The sequence below is a fragment of the Pristiophorus japonicus genome, chromosome 1, assembly GCF_044704955.1.
Source record: "Pristiophorus japonicus isolate sPriJap1 chromosome 1, sPriJap1.hap1, whole genome shotgun sequence".
Classification (NCBI taxonomy): domain Eukaryota; kingdom Metazoa; phylum Chordata; class Chondrichthyes; family Pristiophoridae; genus Pristiophorus; species Pristiophorus japonicus.
The window spans coordinates 278,609,701-278,637,623 of NC_091977.1; the positions used below are offsets into that span (position 1 = coordinate 278,609,701).

Consider the following 27,923-nt stretch of genomic DNA (forward strand, 5'->3'; position numbering starts at 1 on the left):
AGTTCGTCAACTAAACAGGAATGCTAAAACCAAAAATAGCAATTTCTCGATTTATACTAAATCTATACTGCAGCTTCCCTGATGGTTTAGTGGGCAGATCTGCACAGCTCAATCCATGGTCTGTGCTGGGTTAGCTGATTTCAGTTGTGGCAATGATTGGGCCACTAAATTTAGTCTCAGGACAACTGGGGAAGGGAGTGGGGAAAATCAACTGCAGCTGACAGTATCTGCACATGGAACTCAGGTAAAGACAGGGCCGGGGTCAGCTGTGATGCTTTCTACTGCTGAACAGCTTGCTAACAATCAGGATCTATGCTCTTTATATCTAAAGAATGGCCACTTAGATGAGGTGTCAGATGCTGCCAGTGCTTGTGAAGGGAGTCAAGGGCTACAGGGATATAGGATGGAAGAAAAATAAAAAACTTTTACTTCGAAAGCTGAACCATGTCAGGTATGCCGAGGCTGTGAATTAAATACAGAGAACACAGCTCAAATTCTGAACAATACGCTGAATTTCGGAAGCAATTACTTCGCTCATATAACATTCATGATGTGAAAAAGGTAAACCAGTTCGTCAACTAAACAAACAGGAACAATTATTCAATGCAGTGACCATGTGCAGTCTTGGTGAATTACCAGCTGAATCTTTAATAAGCGGTTCTTGATTTAGGTATTTGCTCTATTGATCTCATACAATTTTGAGCAACAATGACAAGAAAGCTTTCTGTTCTCCTGTTACTGGCTGTGCTTAATATAGAAGTCATTCTTCGTGGATCATCCTCTCTCTCAAATTACTTCGATTTATATCATAAACATTTAAAAATGGAATACTCCTACTGATTGGGTTGCAAGGACCACAACAAAAGATGCCCTCACACATGTACAATGGAGCTCACCACGTATTCCTAGCTCAAGGATATAAAAGTTTTTTTTAAATCATTGTTATGTCTGTTAACTGGGTTTCACCTGCCACCGGAGGGCGTGACTGTCAGAGTCCCAATGGTCACTGGCAGACATAGAAACAGAGAAATTAGGTACAGGAGCAGGCCATTCGGCCCTTCGAGCCTGCACCGCCATTCAATAAGATCATGGCTGATCATTCAACCTCAGTACCCCTTTCCTGCTTTCTCTCCATACCCTTTGATCCCTTTGGCCATAAGGGCCATATCTAACTCCCTCTTGAATATATCTAACGAACCGGCCTCAACAACTTTCTGCGGTAGAGAATTCCACAGGTTAACCACTCTCTGAGTGAAGAAATTTCTCCTCATCTCGGTCCTAAATGGCTTACCCCTTATTCTTAGGCTGTGATCCCTGGTTCTGGAACTCCCCAGCAATGGGAACATTCTTCCTGCCTCTAACCTGCCCAATCCCGTCAGAATTTTATATGTTTCTATGAGATCCCCTCGCATCCTTCTAAACTCCAGTGAATACAAGCCCAGTTGATCCAGTCACTCCTCATATGTCAGTCCTGCCATCCCTGGAGTCGATCTGATGAACCTTCGCTGTACTCCCTCAAAAGCAAGAACGTCCTTCCTCAGATTAGGGGACCAAAACTGAACACAATATTCCAGGTGTGGCCTCACCAAGGCTCTGTACAACTGCAGTAAGACCTCTCTGCTCCTTTACTCAAATCCACTAGCTATGAAGGCCAATATGCCATTTGCCTTCTTCAGCGCCTGCTGTACCTGCATGCCAAACTTCAATGACTGATGTACCATGACACCCAGGTCTCGTTGCACCTCCCCTTTTCCTAATCTTCCACAATTCAGATAATATTCCGTCTTCCTCTTTTTGCCACCAAAGTGGATAACCTCACATTTATCCACATTATACTGCATCTGCCATGCATTTGCCCACTCATCTAACCTGTCCAAGTCACCCTGCAGTCTCTTAGCATCCTCCTCACAGCTCACACCACCACCCAGTTTAGTGTCATCTGCAAACTTGAAGATATTACATTCAATTCCTTCATCTAAATCATTGATGTATATTGTAAATAGCTGGGGTCCCAGCACTGAACCCTGCGGCATCCCACTAGTCACTGCCTGCCATTCTGAAAAGGACCCGTTTATTCCAACTCTCTGCTTTCTGTCTGCCAACCAGTTCTCTATCCATGTCAATACATTACCCCCAATACCATGTGCTTTAATTTTGCACATTAATCTCTTGTGTGGGACCTTGTCAAAAGCCTTTTGAAAGTCCAAATACACCACATCCACTGGTTCTCCCTTGTCCACTCTACTAGTTACATCTTCAAAAAATTCTAGAAGATTTGTTAAACATGATTTCCCTTTCATAAATCCATGCTGACTTGGACCGATCCGTCACTGCTTTCCAAATGCGCTGCTAGTTCATCTTTAATAATTGATTCCAACATTTCCACCACCGATGTCAGGCTAACCGGTCTATAATTCCCCGTTTAACTCTCCCTCCTTTTTTTAAAACAGTAGGCAGTTGAGGTCTGCTCATTCAGCTTAATCATATTTTGCTTTATCTTGTCCATTATTTCATCAAACAAGCTGTTGTCCAAAATATCACTGGTTTATTGCCACACAAACTATTGCCCGAGCAATTGTCTTATTTCTCCCTGTCTCCCTCGTGCTCCCCTTTCAGTCTTGAAGGAGGAGAGGCGGAGAGGTCGACGCACACTTTTGAAGCTTGGTACAGGTATTGCCATGCGCTGTGACCTTTGGCCTTTGACCTAGCTCTAAAAAAAGTGCGTCTTTTGTTCTAACATTTTTATTGGTTCATTGCCATTGTGTGCGTATGTTTACAGGAAAACAGTCTGAACTTGACAGTGGAGCACGAACAGAGAAAAATGAGCTTGGTCAGATCATGAACATGTTTTTGGAGAATCTTTTTAAAGGTGTAATATGAACTATCATGCATTTTTCAATCCTTGAATGGGATTAAGTTTGATGTGGGTTATATCGCTCTTGGGTAGGTGGGGGCACGTGGGGGTCAGTTCAGCTTTAAACTTCTGATGAATTATATTCCTGAATATGATTAAAAATTCTTATGAAGACATCACTTGTGAGCTGATGACCTTAAAAGGGATTATTTTCTAACTGAAGAAACCAGTAATGTTGGAAAAAAATTCCTCGGGCTTCACAGAGGCATACTCAGACAAAGTTATATGCTGGTCCAAAAAAGGAGGGTTGATCATAGAGGTGGATTTTAACAACAACAACAACAACATGTTTTTACATAGCGCCTTTAACGTAGTAAAACTTCCCAAGGCACTTCACAAAAGTATTATGAGATAAAACAAATTTGACACCGAGCCGCATAAGTAGAAATTAGCGCAGGTGACCAAAACCTTGGTGAAAGAGGTATGTTTTAAGGAGCGCCTTGAAGGAGGAAAGAAAGGTAGAGATGCCGAGAGGTTTAGCCAGGGAGTTCTAGAGCTTGGGGCCTAGGCAACAGAAGGCACCAATAGTTGAGCAATTATAATCAGGGATGCTCAAGAGGGCAGAATTAGAGGAGCGCAGACATCTTGGGGAATTGTGGGGCTGGAGGAGATTACAGAGATAGGGAGGGGCGAGGCCATGGAGGGCTTTGAAAATAAGGATGAGAATTTTGAAATCGAGGCGTTGCTTCACTGGAAGCCAATGTAGGTTAGTGAGCACAGGGGTGATGGGTGAGCGGTACTTGGTGAGCAGCCGAGTTTTAGATCACCTCTAGTTTACGCAGGGTAGAATGTGGGAGGCCAGCCAGGAGTGCATTGAAATAGTGAAGTCTAGAGGTAACGAAGGCATGGATGAGGGTTTCAGCAGCGGATGAGCTGAGGCAGGGGCAGAGACAGGCGATGTTACAGAGGTGGAAATGGGCGGACTTAGTTATGCTGGAGATATGTGGTCGAAAGCGCATTTCAGGGTCAAATATGACACCAAGGTTGCGAACAGTCTGGTTCAGCTTCAGACAGAAGTTGAGGAGAGGGATGGAGTCACTGGCTAGGAAACGGAGTTTGTGGCGGGGACCGAAAACAATGACTTTGGTCTTTCCAATATTCAATTGGAGAAAATTTCTGCTCATCCAGAACTGGATGTCAGACACGCAGTCTGACAATTTAGAGACCGTGGAGGGGTCGCAAGAAGTGGTGGTGAGGGAGAACTGGGTGTCATCAGTGTACATGTGGAAACTGAGCAATGTTTTTGGATGATTTTGCCAAAGGGCAACATGTAGATGAGAAATAGATCCTTGGGAGGCACCAGAGGTAATGATGCGGGAGCGGGAAGTGAAGCCGTTGCAGGTGATTCTCTGGCATTTAGGTGCTGTTTCTGTTTTTCCTACCTTAATGTATCACCTCAGACTTATCTCTGTTAAAGTTCATTTGCCGCTTAACTGGCCAGTCTGCAAGTTTTCTAATGCCCTCTTGTATTATGTTGCATTTTCCCTCAGTGTAAGCCATAGCCCCAGCTTTGTATCATCTAAAAGTTTTGACAGAATTACTTATTCCTATGTACAAATCATTCATGTAAATTATGAATATTAATGGTCCCGGCATTGATCCTTGTGGAACACTGCTTTCTACCTTCCTCCAATCTGAATAACTACCCTATACCGTTACTCGCTGATTTTATTTTTTAGCCCATTCAGCTATTTGTCCCCTGACTCCACGTGCCCTAACCTTTGTAATAAGCCTACTGTGTGGTACTTTATCATAGGCCTTTTGAAAATCCAAGTATATGATATCTATCGCATTACTTTTGTATACTCTTTCCGTTACCTCTTCAAAGAATTCTATCAGGTAAGGTAAGCATGACTTAGCCTTTCAGCTTCCATGCTGACATTTTTATTCTGCACTGTGACTCCGGGAGGAGCTCCTCAGCCACAGGGAGAAGACGGTTGAGGAGGACTCTAGCGACAACCTTCCCAGTGACTGATAATGGAGATTCCTCTATAGTTGCCGCAGTTGGACTTGTGATGGACTTTTAAAGATGGTCATGATCACTGCATCTCTGAGATCTCCTGGCATGCTCTCCTCCCTCCAGATGAGAGAGATGAGGTCACGTATTCGCGCCAACAGTGCCTCTCCGCCATACTTCAGTGCCTCAGCGGGGATTCCATCTGCTCCCATAGCCTTGTTGTTCTTAAGTTGTCTTATGGCTTTTTCTACCTCGAGCAGTCCTGGGGTTTTACTGAGATGGTGGCAGGTAGCATGTTGCGGGATGGAGTCAAGAACACTGGAGTCAAAGGCAGAGTCTCGATTGAGGAGATCTTTGAAGTACTCCTTTCAGCAGGCCCTAACAGCCTCAGTGTCCTTGATGATTGTTTCCCCATTCTTGGCCAGCAGTGGGGTGATGCCTTGGGTATTTGGACCATAGGTGGCCTTGACTGCGATGAAGAATCCTCGCACATCATTGCTGCCAGCTGCTCTATCTCCTGTGCTTTCTCCATCCACCATCTATTCTTTAGGTCCCGAGTTTTTGTTGGACCCGGCTTTAAGCCGTCTATAATGCTGCCTTGCTGCTCCCTAGTTGGGTTGTTCTTTAAGGCACAGGAATGCCTGCTCTTGCGATCTATTAGCTCTTGGATCTCCTGGTCATTTTCATTAAACCAGTCCTATTGTCTCCTGGTTGAGTGACCGAGCATCTCTTCGCAGGCACTGGTTATGGAGGCCTGGAGGGCAGACCAGACATGATTTTTACAGCACGACAGCTGCAGGAAAAATTCAGGGAACAGCACCAGCCCTTATACATGGCCTTCTTCGACCTTACAAAGGCCTTTGATATTGTCAATGGCGCATCCTCCTCCGTTTCGATGCTCCCAAAAGTTCATCGCCATCCTCCGCCTGCTCCACGACGACATGCAGGCCGTGATCCTTATCAACGGATCCATCACAGACCCAACCCACATCCGGACCGGGGTCAAACTGGGCTACGTCATCGGCCCAACCCTCTTCTCAATCTTCCTCGCTGTCATGCTCCACCTCACAGTCAATAAGCTCCCCGCTGGAGTGGAACTAAACTACAGAACCTTCGTCGTCTCCAGGCCAGGTCCAAGACCACCCCAACCTCTGTCGTTGAGCTACAGTACGTGGACGATGTATGCGTCTGCGCACATACAGAGGCTGAACTCCAAGTCATAGTCAAAACAGATGAACTGGCTATTCTTCTCATTGACGTATGTGATTTGCCTGCAGCGTTGGCCTACAAATCAGCAGTGGCTACATTTCAAAAGCAATTTTTTGGCGTGAAGCACTTTAGAACATCCTGAAGATGTAAAAGATGCGATATAAATACAAGTGTGTTCTTTTCCTTCTGGAATATGGTTTTACATGCTAATCAATGAAATATCTGTAAGGTTGTGTAAGATTGACACAGGCCAGCAGTAAATGTGGGACTGTTTTCTGGCATGTATAATTCGGCCATCTACCTGCCAACTGACACTGTTGGGTAGTGTTGGCTTGGCTTTCTAAAAAATGTGCCATATTGTTTTCAGGTCATATGGGTGCTGTACAGTGTTCCTCTAGACTGCCCCCACCTCCTTTGCATGCCACAGTGCTACCTCTAGGGAGGGGACTCTGAAGTGCCAATCATGGCAAACTCTTGCACCCACTTTACCTAGCTGCACCTCCACTTCAGCCATTAAAGTGACACCCCATCTGCCTGTTCAATTGGATGTGAATGATCCCATGTTACTATTCGAAAATGAGTAGAGTTTTCCTTGTGTCCTGGCCAACATTCCCTGGTGTCCTACTCAATATTTATCCCTCAACCAACAACACTGAAACAAATTACCTGGTCATTATCTCATTGCTCCTTGCTGTATGAAAATTGGTTGCTGCGCTTCCTACTTTATAACAGTGACTACACTTCAAAAGTACTTTGTCGGCTGCGAAACGCTTTGGGGCATCCTGAGGTCAATGAAAGTCTTTACTTTTCTTTCAACGTTTATCCTTCAATCAACACAACGAAAACAGATTAACTGGTTATTCATTTGTTTACAATTTGTGAGAGCTTGCTTTATGCAAATTAGCTTCTCTGTTAACATACATAACATGAGTGACTACACTTCAAAAATGATCTATTAGTTGTCATTTGTTATGGGATATCCTGGATGTGACAAAGCGATGCTGTATAAATGAAAGTTATACTTTTTCTTTCAATTCTCCGTTGAACTCCTTTGCATCTCCTGTTATTGCCTCCAGGGGGGCGATAACGGGACACTAACGACTTACCGACCGGTCGCGGCAAGGTGAACAACTCCCGCTAAATTCTGTGAGAGGTTTGCGGCGGCGGTAACGCATTGTGTCTTGATCTCCTTCACCCGGATATCGTGACGTCATTGGCGAGCGCATCGCCCTGGTAGTGCCCCGAACGCGAACTTCGGTTCCGTTCCCTGCAGCATCGCCGAGCGACAATACCGGCAGCTGCAGGAGGCGTTGATCGGGAGGCTGGACGCTTCGGGGGTGAGAGTTAAAGGCGAGGTGGCTGAGGTAAATTTAAAAAATGTCAACGTCGCTGGGTATCAATTGTTTTCAAACCTCGTTGGCTGCGATCGATCAGCCCAGCACTCTGCTGCAGCGTGGCCCACCTATCGCCCCGCCTGCGTCCTGTTGCGCTCCAGGAAATAAGTGGAGCGCTTGATTTAGTTCGCCACTTATTTCCTGGAGCGCAAACCGCAATTTTTTTAAAAGTTGAAAATCATTAGCCCCTGGCGCTAATTTTTTCAACTTTTAAACATTAGTGCCCCAAACGAGGGCGCTCCCGAATTTAGTGCCCTTGATTCATTTCAGTTTTTTTATCCTCCTGGCTGTGAACTGCACTATAATCCATAATTCATTCTTCCAACATGGCTCTACCTGGAAGTATACAAGATTGACCACCTCAGGGTGCACTATGGACTTCTGAGGCAGAAGAGACTACATATCTGCTCATTAACAGTGGATTGCCACAGACATCCTGCAGTAGTGTGGGAGAGGAAGCAGTCTAAGAGATAATGGCCTAGAAATTACGGTCGGAGGCGATACTCTGACCCACAAAACTATTCCGAACCTACCTCCAGGCTCCCAGGCTGCAGAGAGTTCAGATCTCGGGCCTCCAGGCGTACGTTTGTGTAAAGGCCCATGGATCCCAGGGAGCAGGTGGTTCGGAAGCATCCCTGGGATCACGTGGGCCTGGTCCTCCAATCACAAAGGAGGATTCCATTACAGTCATTTCCAAATGGAATCCCCAATAATTCAACAATTTACACAATTCAAATTTTTTTTTATTCGTTCATGGGATGTGGGCAAGGGATATTGCCCATTCCTAATTGCTCTTGAGAAAGTGGTGGAGAGCCGCCTTCTTGAACCGCTATAGTCCGTGTGGTGAAGGTACTCCCACAGTGCTGTAAGGGAGGGAGTTCCAGGATTTTGACCCAGTGACGATGAAGGAACGGCGATACACTTCCAAGTCTGGTATGTAATTTGGAGGGGAACTTGCAGATGATGGCGCTCCCAAGCACCTGCTGCCCTTGTCCTTCTAGGTGGTAGTGATCGTGGGTTTGGGAGGTGCTGCCGAAGAAGTCTTGGCGAGTTGTTGCAGTGCATCTTGTAGATGGTACACACTGCAGCCACGGTGCACAGTGGTGGAGGAAGTGAATATTTAAGGTGGTGAATGGGGTGCCCATCAAGTGGGCTGCTTTGTCCTGGATGATGTCGAGATTCTTGTGTTGTTGGAGCTGTGCACTTTTCGAAGTGGCTTAATGAGTTGCAGTGAATGGTGAGACATAACGGTACCCCTGCGATGGTGATTAGTGTGAAAGGAATGGCTTGGGCATTGTAGGGATGCTTTATGGTGTTGGTGTGGTGCCAAAAGTTTATACCACTTCTGCAGCTGTCAACTAGTCAAACCAATCCAGAGTTGTTGAGAACCCGAAACACTTATCTGTCTATTTCATAGTCTCTTGCACACTCTTAGTTCAACTCTAATTATTTGGGAAATCTCAGACAGCCATGTGGAGCTTAAGATGGCGTTCTTTCACAGACCCTCTCTCTCAATACAGCTCCCTATACCTCCTAGCTAGAGGGCACTATACATTATCTCGTTACACTGACCTGGTCCCTGAGGAACGGGATCCTCGTAAAAAAAACTGTGTAAATGGTTAGGACCTGGTAAAATGTTGCTTAAATAGCTTCTTAACTATTTCAATTGCCTGACACGTCGCTTAGTGCCGGGTCTGCAAACAGTAGGCAGAGCCGGCGCTTGAAAAATTCTGAAGACAGGTTCAACGCAGATTTCCACCCTGCTGTCAATCACAGTCATTTTGACAGTGGGCCTGCCTCCAAACTCGCACTCGCAGGGCTGGTAAGATTCCGGCCTCAGTGGGGATTGTTGCAAATCAGAGTGAAACCAGTAGATGGCAAAAAGAGACAGAAATACCAAGCAGTGCTTCATTAGTATCATTAGGTCACTTGGCTTCTACCCCCAAATTTCAGACCTGCATTTCTACTCTTTGCTTGTGCACCTGGTTCGCAGGAGCAGATATTTCATCTCAAGGGAAAGCTCAACCGCACCTTGAATTTCTGTTTTGCCTTCAACATACAAAACATCCAAGGTTCTTTGCAGTGGGCAAAAATACAATTTTTAAACCGATACCTAATTGTGATGGGTTTTGATATATTGAACTTTTGATATATAAAATTCTGACGGGATTGGACAGGTTAGATGCAGGAAGAATGTTCCCGATGTTGGGGAAGTCCAGAACCAGGGGTCACAGTCTAAGGATAAGGGGTAAGCCATTTAGGACCGAGATGAGGAGAAACTTCTTTATTCAGAGAATTGTGAACCTGTGGAATTCTCTACCACAGAAAGTTGTTGAGGCCAGTTCGTTGGATATATTCAAAAGGGAGTTAGATGTGGCCATTACGGCTAAAGGGATCAAGGGGTATGGAGAGAAAGCAGGAATGGAGTACTGAAGTTGCATGATCAGCCATGATCATATTGAATGGTGCTGCAGGCTCGAAGGGCCGAATGGCCTACTCCTGCAACTATTTTCAATGTTTCTATGTACTTGCATATTGGTAATTGAATAATAGAAAGCCTCCTTATGTGATTAAGCATACTGTAGCAGTTACATGCCATGGTTTTCTCTTTGATTGAATATTATATAAGTGGTGTTACATTAGCTACCCTCCAGTCCATAGAAACTGATCCAGAGTCAATAGAACATTGGAAAATGCTCATCAATGCATCACTATTTCTAGGGCCACTTCCTTAAGTACTCTGGGATGCAGCCTATCAGGCCCTGGGGATTTATCGGCCTTCAATGCCATCAATTTCCCTCACACAATTTCCTAACTAATAAGGATTCCCTTCAGTTCCTTCTTTTCGCAAGACCCTCGAACCCCTAGTATTTCCGGAAAGTTAATTGTGTCTTCCTTAGTGAAGACAGATCCAAAGTATTTGTTCAATTGATCTGCCATTTCTTTGTTCCCCATTATAAATTCATCTGATTCTGTCTGCAAAGGACCTACATTGGTCTTCACTAATCTTTTTCTCTTCACGTATCTATAGAAGCTTTTGCAGTCAGTTTTTATGTTCCCTGCAAGCTTCCTCTCATACTTTATTTTCCCCTTCCTAATTAGACCCTTTGTCCTCCTCTGCTGAATTCTAAATTTCTCCCAGTCTCAGGTTTGCTGCTTTTTCTGGCCAATTTATATGCCTCTTCCTTGGATTTAACACTATCCCTGATTTCCCTTGTTAGCCACGGTTGAGCCACCTTCCCCTTTTTATTTTTACTCCAAACAAGGATGCACAATTGTTAAAGTTCATCCATGTAATCTATAAATGTCTGCCATTGCCTTTCCACTGTCAACCCTTTAAGTATCATTTGCCAGTCTATCCTAGCCAATTCACACCTCATACCATCAAAGTTACCGTTCCTTAAGTTCAGGACCCTAGTCTCTGAATTAACACTGTCACTCTCCATCTTAATAAAGAATTCTACCATATTATGGTCACTCTTCTCCAGGGGGCCTCGCACAACAAGATTACTAATTAGTCCTCTCTCATTACACAACACCCAGTCTAGGATGGCCAGCTCTCTAGTTGGTTCCTCAACATATTGGTCTAGAAAACCATTCCTAATACACTCAAGGAAATCCTCCTCCACCGCATTGCGACCAGTTTGGTTAGCCCAATCTATACGTAGATTAAAGTCGTCCATGATAACTGCTGTACCTTTATTACATGCATCCCTAATTTCTTGTTTGATGCCATCCCCAACCTCACTACTACTGTTTGGTGGTCTGTACACAACTCCCACAAGTGTTTTCTGCCCTTTGGTATTCCACAGCTCTACCCATACAGATTCCACATCATCCAAGCTAATGTCCTTTCTTACTATTGCATTAATTTCCTCTTTAACCAGCAATGCTATCCCACCTCCTTTTCCTTTCTGTCTATCCTTCCTGAATGTTGAATACCCCTGGATGTTGAGTTCCCAGCCTTGGTCACCCTGGAGCCATGTCTCCGTAATCCCAATTATATCATAATCATTAGTAGCTGCCTGCGCAGTTAATTCATCCACCTTATTACAAATACTCCTCGCATTGAGGCACAGAGCCTTCAGGCTTTTCTTTTTAACACTCTTTGTCCCTTTAGAATTTTTGCCTTGAGTTTCTCTGCGCTCCACTTTTACTATTCGCCTTTCTATCTTTTGCTTCTGCCCCCATTTTATTTCCCTCTGTCTCCCTGCATAGGTTCCCATCCCCCTGCCATATTAGTTTAACTCCTCCCCAACAGCACTAGCAAACACTCCCCCTAGGACATTGGTTCCAGTCCTGCCCTGGTGCAGACCGTCCGGTTTGTACTGGTCCTACCTCCCCCCGAACCAGTTCCAATGTCCCAGGAATTTGAATCCCTCCCTCTTGCACCACTCCTCAAGCCACATATTCATCTGAGCTATCCTGAGATTCCTACTCTGACTAGCATGTGGTACTGGTAGCAATCCTGAGATTACTACCTTTGACATCATACTTTTTAATTTAACTCCTAGCTCCCTAAATTCAGCTTGGTGGACCTCATCCCGCTTTTTACCTATATCTTTGGTACCTATATGCACCACGACAACTGGCTGTTCACTCTCCTCCCTTGCACCAGGGAGGCGACATACCATCCTGGAGTCTCAGTTGCAACCACAGAAATGCCTATCTATCCCCCTTATAATAGAATCCCCTATCACTATAGCTCTTCCACTCTTTTTCCTGCCCTCCTGTGCAGCAGAGCCACCCACGGTGCCATGAACTTGGCTACTGCTGCCTTCACCTGGTGAGCCATCTCCCCCAACAATATCCAAAGCAGTATATCTGTTTTGGAGGGAGTTGACCACAGGGGACTCCTACATTCCTGCTCTGCCTGATGGTCACCCATCCCCTATCTGCCTTTGTAACCTTTACCTGCAGTGTGACCAACTCACTGAACGTGCTCTCCACGACATCCTCAGCATCGTGCATGCTCCAGAGTGAATCCATCCGCAGCTCCAGTGCCATCATGCAGTCAAACAGGAGCATGCAGCTGGATATACCTCCTGCACACATCATCGTCAGGGACACTGGAAGCATCCCTGATTTCCCACATAGCACTGGAGGAGCATGACACAGGTCTGAGCTCTCCTGCCATGACTTAACCCTTAAAGTAACCTAATTTGGCAACAATGCCAAAGGGCTCTTACTGACAAGATAAGGAAAAAAGAAAAACTACTCACCAATCAACTAGCCAATCACTTACCCTCTTGCTGTGACATCACACTTTGTTTTCTTTTCCTCCCAGATCAGGGAGTGAGCACTGGTGGGGAAAACAAGACAAAGCAACACCTGCTGCTCCCACTTGCCCAAAATCTCCCACTTACCAAACTCTTACCTTTGCACTCTGACCTGCCACTGCACTCCAAGCAAGACTGCACCAAGCCCCCTCTTTTTATACTGTTCCTAGCTGACGCACCACTGGCCTGTTTAGGGAACCAGTTCTTACTAGCTGTCCAATTAACTAAGCTAGCTTGTGTGTTTGTCTCTGCTTAAACCTACAAGAATCCTATCTGTTTAGTATTGCAGTTTTACTTAAATTTGTAATCTTATTTTACCTTTAGAAGCTACTAGAAATTGTCACTAGTAATTTAAACCAACTTTGAAATGGTTTAAAAGGGATCAACCCTTAAAGTTCTCTCACATACAAATCCTGTGATATAGGTAATGGGTACTGCTCATCGTTAACTGCTTGGTTAATAGTAACTTTGTAGTTATCACACGAGCGTACATTTTTGTCTGCTTTGGGCACTACCACAATCGGGGCAGCCCATTCACTTTTTACTAGCACTCCATTCTCTCTGAGCTTTGCTAGTTCTTCCTCCACCTGACTTTTCAACACATAGGGGACCGGCCTTGCCTTACAATAGACAGGCTTTATGTTGGACTTGATGTGGATATGGGCATCATACCCAGTGATGCCCTCAAACTGTCTGTGAACCTGTGAACATGCTTTCGCACTTGTTCAGCATTGTGTCGAGTCGATTCTTTGAAGCATTTATACTGAAGACTTTTTCCCAATCTAGTTTTAACTTTCTCAACCAGTCTAGTCCCATGAGAGTTGGCCTGTTGTTACTGACTGGCCATTGTGTTGAACTGTACATTCCATTTGTCCACGTGGCTCTAGGATTTCTCTGGAGTAGGTTTTTAACTCTACGGTACTCTTTGTAAGTGGTACTTGATTAAACTTACTCTCATGTGTCCTTGCTCATGATGGAGCAGTCCGCCGCTGTGTCAATACACGTATCAATATTTTGTACAGAAGTCTTTCTCACAGCTGTTAGCATTGTTGCTAGTGGCATAGATAGTGTAGATGCCTAGTTCTTCAAATTAAGGTGTGCTCACTTCAATATTATGAACTCCTTTTTGTTGTTGCTGCTTTGCAATGCCACTAGAATGGTTCTCACTTCTTGCTTTAGATTTAGTCTGCAAGCTTTTGAAATATGGTCTTGCTTCTGGCAGTGAAAACACTTGGCATTTCTGTATTGTCAGGACTGTGGTGAGTGCTTTCCAATGCAGCGATAACAATTCACTGAACTGCTCTCACTGACAGTAACTTGGACTGTGTGCGCTCATCCACTAGTCCACACACAATCTTAGCTCGCAACGCACGATCCAAAAATGTGCCAAAGTTACAATGCAAAGACAGGATCATAAGAGCTAGAATGTACTCACTGATGGTTTCACTTTGTTTTTGGTTTCTGGTACCAAACTTATAGCTCTCTGCTATTTCTAATGGCTTTGGGTCGAAGTGGTTCTTGAGTTTCTCGACAATGTCTTCAAATGAAGCATCCTTCGCTTTTCCTAGCATGAGTAGGTTTGTCAATGTTCCGTAGACATCTGGCCCGATCTCCGTTAGAAAATGTTTTTTTTCCGTTCACAAATTACTTTATTTTGATCGTAAACATTCTCATCTGCACCTTCAGTCTCAATAATGTTATTGGCCCTAACAAACATCTCCATCCACTCGAATTGAATAGTTCGCGAGCTCGATCATACATGTTGAGGCTTCCAATGAATCCCATGATTGGCCTGATCCTGTTGAACGGTGAGTCAGCTCACTACCCGTGTACCTGTGAGAATCAATGCTGCTGTTGCTGTGTGTACAGACACACAAAGGTGAAGCACAGACAATTCAGCATCAATGGTAAAACATTGCGAAAATTCAGTTTAGCTGTCACAAATTCACCTTCAACTTGGTCACTCGAAGGTTGAACACTGTGTCCTTCCATGATCCCTAAAAATGGCTTTGGAATCCCATCAATGTTGCCAAAATGTCACATGTGTGGGTGGAACAAATGAAGGACAGAGACGCGATGAGTTGCTAATCCATGTTCAGGTACTTGCTTTACTAGGCCAGAGGGAACTGAGCATGCTCATACTAAACCATGTGACAAACCATGTGATAATACATTACAACCAGTCAGTGCCAAAATGCCAGGACAGACATCACGGTGTGTGTTGTTACTAGTTGGTGAACCGTTCTGGAAATTTGGTCTTGGTTTGAATCAGTTTACCTGATAGGAAGTCTACTTCCTCAACCGGAAACTTCTTCAGTGCCATTCATTTTCTAAAAATTGAGAAACGCTACCTGCATCATCACCTCACTGTGATCTGCAGGAAAACTTACCACTGCTTTGCCTTATTACACCAGCTATGGCTCAGACCATTGCCAAAATGCTATCAGTAGTGTTCCAGTAGAGCATGCTCATGATCCTTTATTCATTCTTGCGAAGTGGACTTTGCTGGCGTTTATTGCCCCTCCCTAGATGCCCTGAGAAGGTGGTGATGGGTCTCTTGCACTGCTGCGTAGCGGTTTGATACAATGGAGTGGTTTGCTAGGTCACTTCAGAGGGCAGCTAAGAGTCAACCACGATAGTGTGGGACTAGAGTCACAAATAGGGCAGGCCAGAAAAGGCCGGCAGGTTTCCTTCCCTGAAGGACATTAAGGAACCAGATGGGTTTTTATTGCAATCAGACAACTTCATGGTCACTTTCACTGATTGTGGTGTTTTTTTACCAGGTTTTGTGTGCAGTAAGCAGGCCACAGATCAGGTCATTGTCTGCTCTTTTCCGTTCCTGTAACAACAAGCACAGACCTTCCAAACCAAGGAATTTTTTTTAACGAAAACTCAGTTGCTAGGGATTCAGGCGCTGCTTTAGGCCCCCAGAAATTTTGTGACCTCACAACTTCTTCATTTATTCTGCTTTGCAAAACAATATCAATAAATTAAACAGATAAAGTGTATGAGGTCAAAATTTGTTTTTTAACGCCATGATTTGCCGCCGGAGAGGGGCGGCTAATGGGGGCCACGTCCCTACCGTCGGCAGTGACCAGGTTCCTCGGCTCATGGTAAATTTAGTTGGGCAGTGGAGACGGCGGCAAGACTTGCCGCTGCACACTCGGCCGTCACCCATGTAGTGACGTCATCGAGTGTGCAAAGCCCCCTTGGTGCCGCAGCTCTGAAATTAGGTAAGTACAATGGCCTTACCGGCAGGCGTCCAGGAATCAAGATAAGTGCTTATGATTATTTTTTTTTAGCATTCAGGTATTAATGGTATCAGTGGGGAAGTGTGGGTGTGCGTGAGGGGAAAGTGTCGGAAACTTTTTTCTCTCTTTTTTTTAATCTCGCATGCCGGCAGCCTACCGTCGGGAAATACGGTAGGCCTTCTGAGATGCCGCTCTGTTGGCGCCCGAGGATGAGTGTGCAGCATCACTTTTAGCGCTGCTCTCTTATCTTTGGGCAGCAAAACTGAATTTTGCAGTTTGAGGCGGCACCTACGGCCTGGCGTTAAAATCAGCACTCAGCCAGTGTCACTGCCTCAAAAACGAAGGGACCAAATTTCGACCCGTATGTATATTAAAAGGTGAAAATGAATGTCCTGAAATGAGGATATATTGAAAGGTATACAAGCCATGATAGTCTGCTCTCAGGATTTACCTTTACCACTCAGCTATGAAGAGTGAGTAAGTTGCCTGGTCTGACTGGCTTTCTAACCCTGGATTTACACAGCAACTTTAGTGTGATCAGTAGTCTCCTGAGTTACAACAACACATTTGCATCGATGTGCTCCCAAAACCACTTCACAATGGTGTGAAAGTTAAATACAGCCTAATCTGATTTTTCTCACATGACGAACCTCCTGGTGGTGGCTCTGTTGAGTCCAAGAACTCAGCGTGTGGAGAACTAAAAGCTCAAACCATATAATATTCTCTGCACCATTGCATCAGTCATTGCACTGTTCATTTCACATAATGCCGCTAAATGTTCCTTCCTTTCATCCGATGCACAGCCACACAAAGAAACCTCAGGAGTCCCCATAATGGCACTGATTGTAGGTGATTCAAACTCTGATGGTGAATCTCCCAGTGGGAAAACTCCTGAAAGATTTATCTCATGTGGTATCTCTTTTTAATTAACACTGTTTTTTGTGCTAGGGATTCAGGGGCTGCTTTAGGCACGTTGGGACATCATAATTTCTTCATTTATTCTGCTTTGCAAAGCAATATGTAAACTCAGATAAAGCGTATGTATATTAAAAAGTGAAAATGATTGGCCTCATCCCTCCCTATCTTTATAATCTCCTCCAGCACCACCCCCGAGATGTCTGCACTCTTCTAATTCTGCCCTCCTGAGCATTCCTGATTATGATCACTCAACCATTGGTGGCTGTGCCTTCCGTTGCCTGGGCCCTAAGCTCTGGAACTCCCTGCCTAAACCTCTCCACCTTTCTACCTCTCTTTCTTCCTTCAACACGCTCCTTAAAACCTACCTCTTTGACCAAGCTTTTGGTCATCTGCCTTAATTTCTACTTGTGCAGCTTGGTGTCAATTTTTTATCTCAGAATACTCCTGTGAAGCGCCTTGGGATGTTTCACTACGTTAAAGGCCCTAAATAGATACAAGTTGTTGTTGTTGTTGTTTGGAAGTGCGTTGAAGGCTGTAAAACGCTCTCAGTGTTTAGAAAACTGTGAAGAGAGCTTCGAACATGCTCTCAGTCATTGCTTAGTCTCCCTATATATACATTAATCCTGAAAGCATAAAGTGACAGCATGTGTTGAGTTATCCATTTGCTATTCCCATTTGACAAGTAAGGTCTAAAGAGGTCTGCAAAGACTACTCTAAAGGTTTGATACTCCCCTGTTATAATTGAAGTGCAGTTCATTCAAGTTACCATCAGTTACACAATCCAGTATCACAGTGTCATGGCCAATCACTCTTGAAGAGTTCAGTATGGTGTTCAAAAGAGGTTGAAATCCAGAGTCCTGAGATCGTAAGAGAGTATGGCAATGGTACTGGGGTCAAATCAGCAGTTAACAACAACAACAACATATATTTATATAGCGCCTTTAACGTAATAAAACATCCCAAGGCGCTTCACAGGAGTATTATCAAAAAATGTTTTTCACACCAAATTATATACGAGATATTCGGGCAGATGACCAAAAGCTTGGTCGAAAAGGTAGGTTTTAATGAGCGTCTTAAAGGTTGAAAGAGAAGTGGAGAGACAGAGAGGTTTAGGGAGGGAGTTCCAGAGCTTGGGACCTCGGCAGCTGAAGGCATAACCACCAATGGTGGAGTATTTAAAATCAGAGATGTCCAAAAGTCCAGAATAGGTGGAACACAGAGGTCTAGGTTGATTATAGGGCTGGAAGAGATTACAGAGATAAAGGCGGGGATGCAGTGAGGCCATGGAGGGTTTTGAAAACAAGGATGAGAATTTTAAAATCGAGGCATTGCTTAACCAGGAGCCAATGTAGGTCAGAGAGCACAGGGGTGATGGGTGAATGGGATTTGTTGTGCGTTAGGACACGGACAACAGAATTTTGGATGACCTCAAGTTTATGGAGGGTAGAATGTGGGAGGCCAGCCAGGGGAGCATTAGAATAGTCAAGTCTAGAGATGATAAAGACATGGATGAGGGTTTCAGCACCAGATAAGTTGAGGTAAGGGCAGAGATGGGTGATATTATGAAGGTGGAAATGAGCACTCTTAGTGACAGAATAGATATGATAGGAAGCTCAATTCATGATCAAATATGACACTAAGGTTGCGGACAGACGGTCAACCTTGGACAGTTGCCGAGGAGAGAGATTGAATCAGTGGAAAGGGAACGGAGTTTGTGACGTGAACCGAAGACAATGACTTCAGTCCTCCTGATATTTAATTGGAGGAAATTTCTACTCAAGGCCTATTTAGAGATGTAAAAAGTGATCTTACATTCATTTCCCATTATAAGCCATTTGAACTAGTTCCAAATCAGTGCAAGTATAAACAAAACCCAACCCTGGGGTAGATTCCATTGTTGGAGCCAATTTGGAAGCATGCAGATAGTTACAATAGGATATGCAGACTGAATCTGCACAGATTCCTTCCGTTGACTGTTGTTTCTTGCCCTCTCTCCCTCCCTCCATCCCACCATTGCACATTCCTCCATTGAACAAAAGAACATTTTGCTTTGAACTTAATTGCTTGGTACACACATGCATGTGGAGATTTCATTTGTTAAAATAACATAAATACAAGAACTTTGTGGAGCTGCCCAGCGTAATCAGTGATGTAACTAGACTGAAGTTGCACACATACATCCAAATGCTGAGCTTCAATTACAACATGAAGGTTCCAGCATTAAATTGCTGGAACATAAATCTGGACTGACACTCCCAGTCCAGTGCTGCACTGCCGGAGGTGCCATCTGTCGGATGAGACATTAAATCGAGGTCCCGTCTGCTCTCTCAGGTGGACGCAAAAGATGCCATGGCACAATTTTGAAGAAGAGCAGTGGAGTTCTCCCCAATGTTCTGGTCAATATTTACACCTCAATCAACATAACAAAAACAGATTATCTGGTCATTATCGTATTGCTGTTTGTTGGAGTTTGCTGTGCGCAAATTGGCTGCCCCATATCCAACATTACAACAGTGACTACACTCCAAGAGTACTTCATTGGCTATAAAGCACTTCGAAACATCCGGTGGTCATGAAAGGTGCTATATAAATGTAAGTCTTTCTTTCTTTTGAAATGGCTCAGCTCTTCCCATTTTTGCTGCCAGTAAAGTCTCATTAAAAGGTTGGAACTCACAACAGTAAAACTGTTCACACTCCAACATGTTTCTGGGATGCTAATGCTGTCGTACAATGGAAGAGACAGGCTGGCAGTAATCAGTCCAAGATTAACACATGCTACACCATGGGAATATTCTTTTCCTTCTCATCCACTCAAATTCCTTCCCACATTGGTTGGATGATGGCAGCGTATGAGTAGTTTGAGACATGCCATCTGGGGAGCGTAGCATGCTCGGGAGGACCAGGCGACTTTGGAGCTATGATTCCCAAAGCTCTCCACCACTGGGGGCTTTTCCTCATCTCTTGCCTGGGTCTGTTGTAGACTAACTGATAGAGATTGATCGCTCTAATTAGTCAACAACTCCGTTCTCCATTGGAAGGACTTGGTCAATTTTCATCCAGTAATTCAAGTTTCTATGAGGAATATGTTGTTAACAGGACTAAAGAGCACTTGCATACAAACTTCCCTTCCCACCACACATGCCTCCGTATCGGGAGTTGTCATCTTTCCTGAAGTCGTATGTGCCACCTAGTAATGTCTTATTGATATGAAGAATTTTGTTTATATATTAAAAAGTTATTTCTCCAGGGGTACCTTCAACAGAGGTGAAAACCTCTTTTCTTGGGTGTACCCAGTGGTTAATCTAACTGAGTATATTGTTGCAAAAGTCAGATTGTTAGTATGTCAATTCCCTAAAAATAATATATTTGCTGCCAGAATACTGTTTCATGCCAACTAATTATTAATATTATTGTTATACATGTAAACCTGTAAATACCTTGTGTAGCCACCAAAGGGATCATCCCCTGGAGTCCCAAGGGATAACACAATCCCTTGGGAGCACCTGTACTTAAGGAGGCCTCACAGGCTGGAGAGGCACTTTGGAGACCTGCAATAAAAGACTAAGGTCACACTTTACTTTGAGCTCACAGTATCCAGTCAGACTCTTTACTCATACATAACAATTATAATAAAATATTAATGCTCATTAATTGAACCTGCATGTTTGTGACAGGTATCAGCATTGTAAAACTAAGCCTTCAGGGTAGGAATGGCCTTACAAAATTCAAAGCAATTATGTTTTTGCCACAATGCACTTTGAACAGAATTCTGCCTCACTTGTTTCAGTGCAGAAGTTAATGGAGGAAAATATGTTCAACCTCGAAAATGTCCGCACAGGCGGTGTAGGGAACGATCCCGTCACCTGACAGGGTAGGCCCGAGGCGCACCAGAGCAAAGGTCACCAGCAGCGGGCATGGTTCGAATGTGGAGCTGGGAGGAACACTCCTGCTCTTCATTTAAAGTATATTAAATCACTACCTTTTTAGCAGTGGCCTTCATGGGTCCCTTTAAGGACCATAGAAATATAGAAACATAGAAAATAGGTGCAGGAGTAGGCCATTCGGCCCTTTGAGCCTGCACCACCATTCAATAAGATCATGGCTGATCATTCACCTCAGTACCCCTTTCATGCTTTCTCACCATACCCCTTTATCCCTTTAGCCGTAAGGGCCATATCTAACTCCCTCTTGAATATATTCAGTGAATTTATCCAATATATCCGCCTGTTAGACTAGGTGCAGATCTGGCACCAAATGTTTTCAAGTCAACCCAATATTGCAAAGGGGGCCTCAAACAAGTGTTAGACACCTTGGGGCCAAAATTGCCCTGTTTTGCAACTTCGGGGGACGCAAAACTATTTTCACCCGGGGATGGGGGGGCTCTCGTGAAATTGCGCAGGAGTTAGCGGGGCCGTGAACATGATAGCACTGCGCCCTGCCAGTACTGCCCGGGTCCGCCGCATAACCGGCGATGACGTCATTGCCGTGTGCATCATTCCCTTAGTGCTACGCGCCGACCTCTTTCTGCCACATGGCACAAATTGGCCAGCGCCCCGCGAGCGTTGTCAGCGCCAGCCTCGTGGGTTGTAAACCGGGCCGACATCTATTCGGGGGGGGATGGGGAAGTTAAAGGGGAGGTTGGGAGCAGCCATTGTGAACGTTTGGCCGACTCACCTAGTCAGTCCGTATTGCTCCGTTTGGGTGCCGGGCAGTGGCCACGGCACCACACCGCCCTGGTGGCCCAGTGGAGGCTATCAGAGGCCCAGCAGAGTGCGTAATGGCCCTCCCCTTTCACGGAAGGGAGGGGCATTGAAACGTGTCAGCGTTAGCGCTGACAAGCTCGCCCGGAACTCCACCATCAGGAAATGGAGCGCACGACATTGCGCTCCACTTCTTGTGAAGGGCGGTAACCACAATTCTGCAGCTGGGGCGGGAAGTCCTGCCCCGACTCGGTTACTGCCCCCAAACAGGACACTGGGGAATTTTGCCGCCCCGCCCCCAGTTTTTGGTTTGTCCAGATTTTTTTTCACTCTCAACATTTTCAAGTAAAATTTTACATTCGAAAACAAGCATGTCTTAATTAATTAACAATTTGTTTCATGAGCAACAGAATGTGAATAATTATTTTGGCCTCGATATTAATTGTAAACTAAAAAATGGTTCACTTCACCTGCAAACCCCCTCAGAATATACCACCTCACAGTCCTTTCAATCAGATCAAATCAGCAATCTTTAAACCATGTGGTACTACAGTTACAGGTTAAAAACAAAGGCAGCATTTAACAAGGATGAAAATCTGCCAAGATAAGCAGGCAGTGTTATATATTACAAAGTGCTGATGTAACTCAGAATTGTAATGTTCTACAGATTAATAATGAGTTAAAAATTCCACTGTGTCCACTCTTCACACATGCCAGGACTTTGTGCACTCCCAGCCTACATTCATTAATGTTAATATTTTGCAATATGCATTCCCAGTACGTGGCTGGAAAAGATACTGCTAGTTCTAGCTCAATGTTGCTTTAAGATTATTTTGGATTGTTATATCCTATTTATTTGTTATTGAGCTATATGCTTTGCTTAAATACATAAACAGATGGTACAGATTGAAACCAGTTAAACATCCATAGAATTACATAGAATCTACAGCACAACCAGATGTCCCAAAGTGCTTTACAGCGAATTAAGTGTTTTTTGGAGTGTAGTCACTGTTGTAATGTGGGAAATGTGGCAGCCAATTAGCACACAGCAAGCGCCCACAAATAGCAATGTGATAATGACCAGATAATCTATTTTTGTTATGTTGATTGATGGATAAATATCGACCAGGACACCGGGGATAACTCCCCTGCTCCACCTGAGTGTGCAGAGGGGGCCTCGGTTTAATGTCTCGTCCAAAATGTAGCATCTCCGACAGTTCAGCATTCCCTCAGCACTGCACTGGAGTGTCAGTTTAGATTTTTGTGCTCATTCTCTGGAGTGGGACTTGAACCTACAGCCTTCCAACTCGGGCGAGTGTGCTACCCACTGAGCCACAGCTCACAATTTAAATATAGTCTATGCCAATCTTTATAGTTCACACCCACTCTAATATCTCTTCCTACCTTTCCCCCTATCCCTATGTTCCCTTCTCCCTCACGTATGTATCAAACGCAAGTGCAAAGCATTCTTTATCTTATTCTTTCCTCACCTTAAATGTGTCAATGCTATTTGCTTTAACCACCCAAATGCTAGTGAATTCCACAATATCACCACTCACTGTTTACGAACAATAGAATAGACATTACAGCCAACATATAGTCCTAGATCTGGGTTGTACCTGTATGCCTGAAATAATGGCCTCGACATTAACCCCACATGATAGGCGGAAGAGGGTTAGAGGGGGATAAAAAAGTGAAATATGCAGAATGCGACCCCAAACCACAGCGCAGGTGCCAGCCGCCATTTTTATGATGGTGGATATCGGGGCGCCTGAGTGTCTGGCCGTGGAGAGTTGTGACACTTCAGTAACATATTTAAATCAGGCTCCCACAATGGAATAGGGAGTCCAATTTGAAATTTACTGGTGCTGCTCGTGTTTCCCAGCGGTCGGGAAACCCGGCAGTGAATTGAAGGCGGGAGTTACAGTCTCCACAAGGTCAACACTCCTTGTGGGCCAGGCGGAGCAAGAGTGATCCCCTCCGGCCCCTCAAGGAAGCTTTCAGTCTCCCCCAGCCTGGATCGCAAACCTACTCCCTGCCGCCCTGTCCTAATTCCGGATCATGGGCCTCTCCCCATGCCCCCCACCACCTCCCGCTGATTATCGAGTACCCTACTCAAGGGTCTCCAACTGCAACCTCTTGCCGCTGGTGTTCTCTCCCGCCCGCCGGCCAGCCTGTCCATTTAACCAGCTGTCAGGCGGGAAACAGAACTCAAAAGATGTTAACGAGGTTCTACCGTTGCCATTAGGATCGACATCGACATCGACCTCCCTGGATTGGCCGAATTATTCAGTCATTTTTGGCCTCACCCACACCCTCCATGCCTCTCCTTAAATATTGGGTCCAGTGATTATGAAGCTATATTCTATTAGAGAATGGGTAGCACATTTACCTCTGAGTCAGAAGGTTGTGGGTTCAAGTCTGACTCTCGGGACTTGAGCACAAAAAACTAGGCTGTCACTCCAGTGCAGAGGTGAAGGAGTGCTGCACTGTCCGAGGTGCCGTCTTTCGGATGAGACGTTAAACCAAGGCCCCGTCTGCCCTCTCAGCTAGACGTAAAAGATCACACGGTACTATTTTGAAGAAGAGCAGGGGAGTTATCCCTGACCTTGCCCGGCCAATATTTATCCCTCAATCAACATAACAAAAACAGATTATCTGGACATTACCACATTACTGTTTATGGGAGCTTGCTCTGTGCAATTTGGCTGCAGCATTTCCCACATTACAACAGTGACTACACTCCAAAAGTACTTCATTAGCTGTAAAGCACTTTGAGACGTCCGATGGTTGTGAAAGGTGCTTTATAAATACAAGTCTTTCCTTCTTTTAGAGGGGTTTCGACGCAATCGCAAATTAAGAGAGTATGTGCGTGAGAGGTTAATTTTAATCATCTGAACCCAGAGACTAGAGAACAGCTTTGCAGCCACTCTCTAGCATCTTGGCTTTTTTTTAAGAATCTATTTTCAGTCATAAATGGGGATCAAAGGTATGATATTTTTAGTCAGTGATGCGTTGGGAGTGGCTATCAGCATGCATACCACCTGCCAGTGTATTTCAGTGTACTCCCTGTCCTTGATGTGCAAGGACGATCGCCTGAGGGAATGCATGGCTTGTGACATCATCACCACAGGTTTGCTCACAGCCAACTTCACGGCTGACTTCACGGAAACTCTACCTCAAGTATATATTCCAACATAGCCACCACAAAATAAAGGCTTTCTTCATGGCAAGTTGCAGGTAAGAATGACAAGTGTTCAAAAACCTGTACAAAATGAGTGTGCTCCTATTTATGTGTAGTCCCCACACCACTTACAACTCTTATCGTGAACAGCCGCCTATATCGACAATAAGGCGATATTCCAGTTGCCATTATCGTCGGAGTCAATTGCAAAGGTATTAAACTTGCCAACTATTTTGGGAAGCTGTTTATACCCCGTTAATCCCCTGTACTTTCCGATTTAAAAAGCTCTGCTCATTTCAGGCAAAATCAGGTCTTCAAGCAGATTCAATCAGATGTTCGCACCTGGTTAAAGTAGGATTACCTCGGTGATGAGATTAGCATTGCAGAGCCAGTTTCTAAATGGAGACTTTGGGTGCTCTGCACCAACCCTGTCTTTTTATATATTGTTTATGTCCACCACGCACAGCGGGTTAACTAACATCACTATAGGTAGCGGGGGTTGTTCTTAAAATATCAAAGCATCAATTTCCAATTAACTTCCCAAACAAAAAAACCATAAAAAAACATTTTAACAAAAGCAAGATACGATGGAAATCTGAAATAAAAAGAGAAAATATTGGGAAAAGCTCAGCAGGTCAGGCAGCATCTGTGCAGAGAGAAAGGGCATTTTCCTTCGTTCTCGGGATGTGTGTGATGCTGCCGGTTATTGCCCATCCCTAGTTGCCCTGAGACAATGGTGATGGGCTTTCCTCTTGAGTAGACTAGGCCTATATTCTCTCGAGTTTAGAAGAATGAGAGGTGCTCTCATTGAAACATACAAAATTCTTACAGGGCTTGACAGGGTAGATGCAGGGAGGATGTTTCCTCTGGCTGGGGAGTCGAGAACCAGGGGTCACAGTCTCAGAATAAGGGGTTGGCCATTCAGCACTGAGATGAGGAGAAATTTCTTCACTCAGAGTGGATGAATTGTCTACCTCAGAGGGCTGTAAAGATCAATAGATTTTTCGATATTAAGGGAATCAAGGGATATGGGGATAGTGCAGGAAAGTGGAGTTGAGTTCGAAGATCAGCCTTGATCTTATTGAATGGTGGAGCAGGCTCGAGGGGCTGAATGGCCTATTCCTGCTCCTATTCCTTAAGTTCTTATGATGATTCTCCATGCTAGCATTCTGGGTATGGTAGTGTAGTGATTACAGTACTAAACTAGTAAACGACATGTGAGGGAACATCAGCGGCAAGTTGGGGCCTTAAAATGAGTGGTGAGCGGCGGCCTGTGAGCAGCGTGGCGGCCCCGACCTGCGAGGGAACATTAGCGGCAGGTCGGGGTCTTAAAAGGAGCATACCACTCCAGGGAGAAGTGCGAGCTGGTGCAGGAGGGCGACGGCTGTGATGTGGGCGACTGAATTGGACACCACCATAATCCAGATGGGTGATTGGAGCATGGGCAGGTACAGCAGGAGCGACGAGGTCGAGGCGAAGGAGCAGCGAGAGTTCGTAGAGCGATGTGGTAGGAACCCAGGAGAGGCGTGAGTTCGGGCCCAGAAGAGGTGTGGGCCAAGGGGGCAGCACGGGCCAGCCCACACTGCGATATGTGTGCGCACTAGGTCCGTGCAGCAGAGCTGGTCTCCAGTCGCCTTGGTTAATCTTTGCCACTGGACCAAGACCAAGCTCTGTCAAGCCCGTGTGGTGGCTGGTGTGAAACAGCCACCACATGTTGAAAAAATCCACGCACAGGCATCTTCCACCCTTCAACATGTAGTTCTGGACCTGGAATATTAGGTCCTTCATTGAAACACCTGTGAACTCATTGAACTCATCCCTTTGTGGCATGGAAGCAAGTCATCCGTGATTCTAGGGACCGCCTAACAAGAAGAAACTAGTAAAGCAGAGACTGAGCATTCAAATCCCACCATAGCAAGCTGTGAATTCAACAGATCTGATTATTTGTGGGATACCAACCAGAAAGGTTACCATGAAAACTGTTGGGCTGTTGCAAAAGCCTAACTGATTCACCAATATCTTTCAGGGAAGTGAATCTGTCTCAATCAGTCTTACTCCATGTGATTCTTTTCCCCATTCAGGGTTAACTCCGAATTTAATCTGAAATGGTCCAGCAAGTCACTCAGTTGTTAAAAAAAAATGTGACGAGACTAAAAGTTCAGCCACTTTAACTGCGTTTATAACAACCAGGTAATCAGGGAAGTAACTCTGGAGGATACTGGATAGATGGAACTATCCAGGGCACTGCATGCCATGACCATGGACCTCTAACAACTTGTTGATCATGTGAACCCTATCAATGAATTATTACCTGTGTCGCTCTTGGCCCAGTCGATATCTCTATATTTCACCAGCTGATCTCCTGTGGCACAAGTGGTCAGTGTTCTGGTACAGGGTGGTTAGATTTGGTTGCTAAAATGGAACAGTGATTAACTTACCTTGTCCCTTTAAAACCACTGCTCAGGTACTCCCTGGAGGGAAGTGGTCTAAAGGTGCACATCCTGAGGTCTATCAGAGGTTAATTGCCAAGGACGTTTCTGTAGATTGGCGACTGCCTGTAACTCACTGGCTCCTGTTGATGAGCTGAGGCCAGGTCATCAAAGTCAGGACCTTTTAATTAAAATGTTCTTATTAAAAATTATTTGAATCTATAATAAAGTGTGAGACTTTAAAGTGGGACATTTGATGTATAACAGGCACACACTGGACACACAATGTTATATATCTAACTCACTTTCTGTCTATAATATTGAAAAAACGTAAGTGCGCATGAACTCCCTGCCTGTAATGCACTATCTAATGCAAATGTCTGCATCACACTGCATGTTACACTTCAGCAGGGACATTCAGCTGGCATACTTTGCTCAATGGCTTAAATTTCCTATTCATAAAACAGCAACAAATCAGAGCTGGGGTTCTTGAGAACATGTGAATTAAAAATAAGGAAAGTTACGAGAAAATTACAAATGAGAAACTTCTAAAAATATTTGCAAATAACCAATCTTGAATGACCAGCACTGCACTGGAGTGTCAGCCTAGACTTATGAGCTCACGTTCCTAGAGTGGGACTTGAACCCACAACCTTCTGACTCAGAGCAAGGGTGCCACCCATTTAAA

General features: G+C 44.7%; 1 protein-coding gene across 1 annotated transcript in view; it reads right to left on the reverse strand.

Annotated features, from left to right (window-relative positions):
* rims2a (regulating synaptic membrane exocytosis 2a) overlaps window positions 1-27,923 on the reverse strand; it is a 1,685,585-nt gene that overhangs the window by 1,353,689 nt on the left and 303,973 nt on the right. The gene's annotated exons all lie outside the window — the stretch shown is intronic.